This window comes from Mus pahari, chromosome X, assembly GCF_900095145.1.
Source record: "Mus pahari chromosome X, PAHARI_EIJ_v1.1, whole genome shotgun sequence".
NCBI lineage: Eukaryota > Metazoa > Chordata > Mammalia > Rodentia > Muridae > Mus > Mus pahari.
Genome location: NC_034613.1, coordinates 111,799,607 through 111,806,262, shown reverse-complemented (window position 1 = coordinate 111,806,262; position 6,656 = coordinate 111,799,607).

The window sequence follows — 6,656 nt, the reverse complement described above, 5'->3', positions numbered from 1 at the left end:
CTGATATATTGGCCTCTTGTGAGGCTATGCCAGTGCCTGGCTAACACAGAAGTGGATGCTCACAGTCAGCTATTGGATGGAACACAGGGTCCCCAATGGAGGAGCTAGAGAAAGTACCCATGGAGTTGTAGGGGACTGCAACCCTGTAGGTGGAACAACAATATGAACTAACCAGTACCCCCTGAGCTTGTTCTCTAGCTGCATATGGAGCAGAAGATGGCCTAATCAGCCATCATTGGGAAGAGAGGCCCCCTGGTTTTGTAAACTTTATGTGTCCCAGCACAGGGGAAGGCCAGGGCCAAGTAGTATGAGTGGGTGGTTAGGGGATCAGTTGTGAGGGTGGGGTATAGGGAACTTTTGGGATAGCATTTGAAATGTAAATAAAGAAAATAATAATAAATAAATTTAAAAAAATAGAAATATTCTCAACTTCAGTGTAGGGTACAGTATTTTTGTCCTTGATTGGAACATATTTATTTTAAACATGTATGTGTGGTTTCAAAAAAGATAACAAATATATATTTATTAAAACAAAAATTACATTGTTAAATTTCACTTGAAAACTGTACTGATTAATGGCAAAAAAGTAGTGTTGAATGTATCAAGAAATATTCTCGAAAAAATATACATAAGTATATTATAAGTGAAGTACAGATAAGAGAATATAAAGTAGACAAAAAACTATCAGGGATGAAGTAAAGCATTTTTCTAGATCTGGAATATTGGACGATGCTCAAAGAATGAAGTAAAGTACCCAGAATCCTTTGATTACTTCCAGGGTGACTCATTAGTCAACTTTTGTATAAGCTTTCCTTGACTTTGTAATTGATTTCTTTTAAGTCTAACTCAATGCAGACACCATCAAGAAAAATGTTCTCGGAACTCAAAGACTGAGTAAGGTAAAAACTGGTGCTTAGGGAATTCTTCATAAAGTCAAGTTCCCCAATATGGTGAACACAATATTCAGCTATTTTGGCAAAAGTATGGTAAAGTGGATAGAAGAAAATTCTTCTTGTTCTGTAATGAGAAAAAGGTTGCGTTTTGACTATCACAGAGCATTTTCCTTCATCACACATTTTAAAATCTATCAAGTTCAAATGAAAGGATTTAGTATATTTCATATTTAAAACATATCAAGCACTGTGAAATGTTTAAGTATACATTAAAACTAAGAGGAGGAACATTCTACTATTGTAGCACCAATTTAAAATATATAAACCTGAAGTGGAAATTTCTAGTCTCTTTAAGAACTCAGTTGGGTCATATGATGTTTTTCTGGGTGCTGTTTCCAGAGCATAGGATGTTTTTCTGAAAACAGACATGAGAGAGCTGAGAGAGTGGGTGATGTTTAGAAAGCATATAAATGGAACCCCACCAACAGGAAGAGGGTAGTGTTTCACTTCTACACAATGCAGTGCTTTACTGGTGTTTGCTGTTCTTCTCTGTTCTTCACTGGTTTTCACTGGTCTTTGCTGGTCTTCACTTAGTAGAGAGAAACATGCTAAAGAACCTTTGTGGTATTGTGCCTGATTTTGGCCACTCCCCCTGACTCCCTATGATTAGGCAGTGACTTGCTGTTGCTTTTGGCTCATGCTGCTACTGATTTGTGTTTAGTGTTTGCCATTGAAATGGACTGCTGGTATTCTGGCAATAAAGAGTGAAATTGCCCCAAGGAACTACTTCTAAACAGGTCCACAAATCCCTTTTACTGTTACCCTTCATTTTCCTCTACCTCTGGTCAGTGAGCTAGAAGGAAAGTTGAAGTGTATACGAACCATAAATATAGTAGGTTTTGGAAAAAAAAATCAAGCCTACATAAATCCAACATATTTTACACTGAAATTAATGTACAGATTTTGAAGTATCGACAGATTAAAAGTGTTTGTAGGTGGGTTATCTTCAGACACCAAGCCAGCCACAAAACCTGCCTACAATTTGTCCTGCCAGCATGATGTTCTGGAGTAAAGTTGCCACATAACTTATGGGAGTGGCTCATCAAAGACTGGTCCAGCTAGACAACCATATCACAGGAGGGAGCCCACTCCAGACATTGCCTTGAGTACCAGAAATCAGAGGCTAGATGGCCCAGAGCTATAGGCTAGAACCAAGTACAACTGTCAAAAGATATATTAAAGTCGATGTAATGATGCTGGATGGTATCCTGCTACACTCATAGATCAGTACTTAACACAATTGTCATCAGAGAGACTTCATATGATGGAAACAAATCCAGAGACCCATGGCCAAAGATTAGGCAGAGCTGAGGTAATCCTGTGGAAGAGTGGGAGGAAAGATCTTAGGAGTCACAGAAGTCAGGGACACCACAACAAACCCCGCAAAGAAAGATTAACAGGCGTTTTCTCATGGATATACTTAACCAATAATCAGGGGTTCTGTATAGGTCTAACATAGGCTCTCTGCATATGTCATTGTTGTGTATCATGTTTTTTTTTGTGTGTGTGGGACTCTTAACAAAGGGAGTAGAGGTTGTTCTTGATGCTTTTGCTTGCTCTTGGGACCCTTCTATTCTTACTCAGTTGCCTTGTCCAGGCTTCATATGAAGAGAGGTGCCTAATTTTGTTATAGCTTGATATGCTATGTTTGATATCCCTGGGAGGCCTGCCCTTTTCTGAAGGGAAACAGAAGAGAAGTAGATGGGGAGGAACCAGGTAGGGGTAAGACTGAGAGAAGAGGGGGGACTGCTGTTGGGATGGAATATGTGAGAACATACAATATTTTTAAAGAGACTATGAGGCTTATAAATATTGTAATCATAAGCAGTAGTGGAATAAAAGTACATGTGAATGCTTTAACAATCCTTTCCCCAACATCTACATAGTATATTCTTTTTACTCTTCCCCTTCACCATCCTTTTTCTCCCTCACAGCCCTGTCCTTCACTCTATGTCCATAAAGATCCATTTCCCAAATTTTAGTCTTTAGATTTTCTTTGCAACTCACTGATTTTTTCTTTTTGAAAAAACACACAAACAAGGATCAGTTATATGAGCATAGCTCTGGATCCTTTCCTCTGTAACCTTACCCATCTCACCACAATCAGAATGGGTATTATTGAAAATAAATAAATAAATAAATAAATAAATAAATAAATAAATGGAAGAAGATGCAGGTGAAATTATGGGCCAAGAGCTATGGTCATTCTCTAATGTTGAGGAATAAAATCTATCAGAGAGTAGATTGGTTCAGCCACTTTAGAAATCATTGAGTGTTCCTTCAAATGTAATGTTTCTATAGGAATACTAAATGATACCACTGTTCTACTCCACTACAAATGTAAGAAAATTTGGAAAGGAAATGGAAACATCACATACTACTAGTGAGAATGCAGACTCAAGTATGAGTAGCCCCTACAGAAAATATGTTGGTGGTTTATCAAAAAGTTAAATAGATTCTCCAAACTTATCTTTTGCATGTTATCAAGAGTAGTGAGATTATGTGTCCATATAAAATATGTGTGGTGATGCTTAAAGCATTATTTAGATAAATGAAGGAAAGAAAAAATCAGAATGTCTATAAACTAAGAAACAACTGTGGCGATTGTTTTTAAGTATGGTATTCTCGTATATTCTAAAATGTAGACAATTCTTTAAAACACTGTGCTCAGTAAAGGAAGCAAAAAATAAAAATAAAAAAGCCCATAATGAATAATTCCATTTATATTATGTTTTCTGCCAGAACTAACTGACCTGGATAAAAAAATAAGTTCTTGGCTCACTAGGTATAGATGAGAGGTGAATAGTAAATGGCAAATTCTTCTCATGGGCCAGGATGCCCAGTAAAGAATAAACCTTGAAGTGTACTATTGGAGTCAGCATTATCCACCAAGAAGTCTGCTTGCCACGGTGAGATTACCTGATCCTCAGAACTAAGGAGCATGTTTTGTCAGAATCAGCATTCAATGTGAACAATAGGTAAACAGAGAAGCTCTTTTTCCAAACATTGAGAGGCTGAAAACCAGAGGGTTTTATGAATACATCTGAATTTTTCTTGGAAATTATTTATGATGTTTTCCCACATGGTTGTAAATTGTATTTTTAGATAAAATTTTCCCTATATTAATAGTAATTAGAAAAATCAAGTAAGTTGTTAAGGGTGAGGCAAACAATAAAATTAAATGTGTTCTGCAGAGGGACGATCACAATAATTTTGTCTAGATTTACCCTATATTAAGTAAAATACATGATTTAAAATTTAAAAAGGCCACTTGGATGTTTTTCTTTAGACTTCAATCTTATATGAAAAAATAATTTTGAATGTTCTTCTGATATAGTTTATGAAACATTCAAGAAACTATTGATAGCGTGCTTTCTAGGTAACATGCACAGAAATGTTTGCAAATGTGTTGTGGTTTAAAATTAATAAACTGTGTAGGTACATTTTTAAATAATTTCCCTTCCTTCAGCAGAAACTGAACTCCTTTAGGAAAGATGCCATGATTTACTCTTTGTTTCATATCCAGCATATTGCTTAGATCCAACACAGTGGGTAGCTTGAGAATTATTTATCACGCATAAGAAAATTAAGTGATGGGGAATAAAAAGACCCAGTGATTTTTCTTCTTCCAACATCATCTGGATCAATTCAGAAAGGGGAAAAAAGCCATTTATGGAAACACAAACTTTAAACATACTCAGATGTAAAAATGTCTGTAGGAACATTGATGGTATTTTAGTTGTCCTATGTACATACACTGGAAGCTCAGCAAGTCCACCTTATTAGTATAGTTATTGTGTTAAATTCAATGGCACAAATGAGGCACAGGTGTGTTTTGATGCCTGCGGCTCATATTGCTCTTTAGTAGAATGTTCTATTGTACACCAGCTGGAGCTCTTACAAGCATTCTCCCAGGTATACACACCAGGTGGAATGAGAAAGAAATGATAGAGGCCAATGGTGTTTCTATCAGCAGGATTCAAATAATGATCTCTTTCACCTCCTGGACAATTTTCATTCATGAATGTACATTTATAGGACATAAATTGTAGCCAGAATGCTTTTTAATGTGAATACTATAACTAAAGCAAACCAGATGATGTCAGATTCCTCATTTCAAAGCTATTCAACTCAGCTGCACAGGCTTGGGCTGAGAAACAAACGGCATCCATTCTACTCTGGTAGCTGTCAATGATTCAGGGGAAGACAATTTTCTGGTGTTACTTAACACCAACTGTCAAATCATAGAGAAGTATTTTTTTTCCACTGATGTCTTTACATATATGTACAGAAGATTAACAAATATAAACTTGGGATGCTAGACCTCAATATGTTTCCAGATACCATCTTTGTATTTGCTTGGTTCTACGTTGTTCAAAAGAAATTTCTACTGGCCCCAAGTATACCATGAATGCCCCTTGGAGAAGTGTTATCATATAACATATTTTGGTTCTGTCTTTTGTGGCATGCAAATGATAATTTCATTTTTAATTACTGAATATTATTTCTTCAAAATAATGATCATACCCATGCCTTTTAGTATACATAAATAGTTCAATTCATTCACACTCACCTCTATACGCTTTATTATCTCTTTCTTGCTTTCCACTCCCTTACCTCAAACAGTCCTCCTATCTAACCCCGTGACTTTTACATTTAATCTGTATTTTGTGAATAAAAGAAAGTATGACATGTTTTTCTTTCTGAGTCTGTGTATTCTCCTCAACCTTTCCTGTGTACTTCATTTCTTGAGCCAAGTTTCCTGCCATCTGTACTTCCTAGCTCATCAGTATCTGGTTGTCCTCATTTCCAGGACTTCCTGCTACTGATACCTCACTCTGATGCTGTCGCAGGTTGCCCTCAGGCATCTTGACCTGTGATTATTTTCTTTCATTTGTCTCCTATGAGAGCTTATTTTTAAATAATAGGTTGTTTCTCAAGAGGGTGCCCAGCTACAACCGTCTGAATTGTAGGGAGTGATAAACTGGAGCTCTTCTTCATTTGTTAGCACTTCCTGATGAAAGTGTCATGCTCAGATCAAAATATAAAACAGAGTTGAGGTTTGTCAGAATATTGTTCTGTGAGAAGGGATGTGTTTTATTTTCACCAGAACAACTCAGATTATACATTTATCTATCTTCTTCCACTCTTCCAGATGGGGAGTTGAGGGGTTGGCATTCTATGCTGATAATTATGTTTTGCTGAGTTACTGGTTTGCTTCTCCACAATTTTAATCTGTTCAATTCATGTTTTGGTAATTTCTGATGCTCTTCCTCTGTTGTTTTTGAAGTAATCTACTTTTAAAACTCTTGAATATTCATCTGGTCATATGAATGCATTTTCCAAAATAAGTGAGATTATTTTTAATGATATTCTTCTGTACTCATAGGACTGGTGTCTTGGCCCAGTCATCATCAAAGAGGCTTCCTTCACCCACTGTTTGGAGCAGATGCGCACACCCATAGCCAATCATTAGGCAGAGCATGGAGAACTCTACAAAGGATGGGCAGGAAGGATTATAGGAGTCTGAGGGGTTGAGGACATAAGGAGAATATGGCCCTTACAGGGATGATAGAAGTTCACAGAGAGTAAGGTTGTATTTATGGAGAGAGCCTGAATGGGTCTGAATGCACACTATGGCTCTTTAGCTTGGGGTTTTTGTTGGACTCCCAACAATGACTGCAGGATTGTCTCTGATTCTTT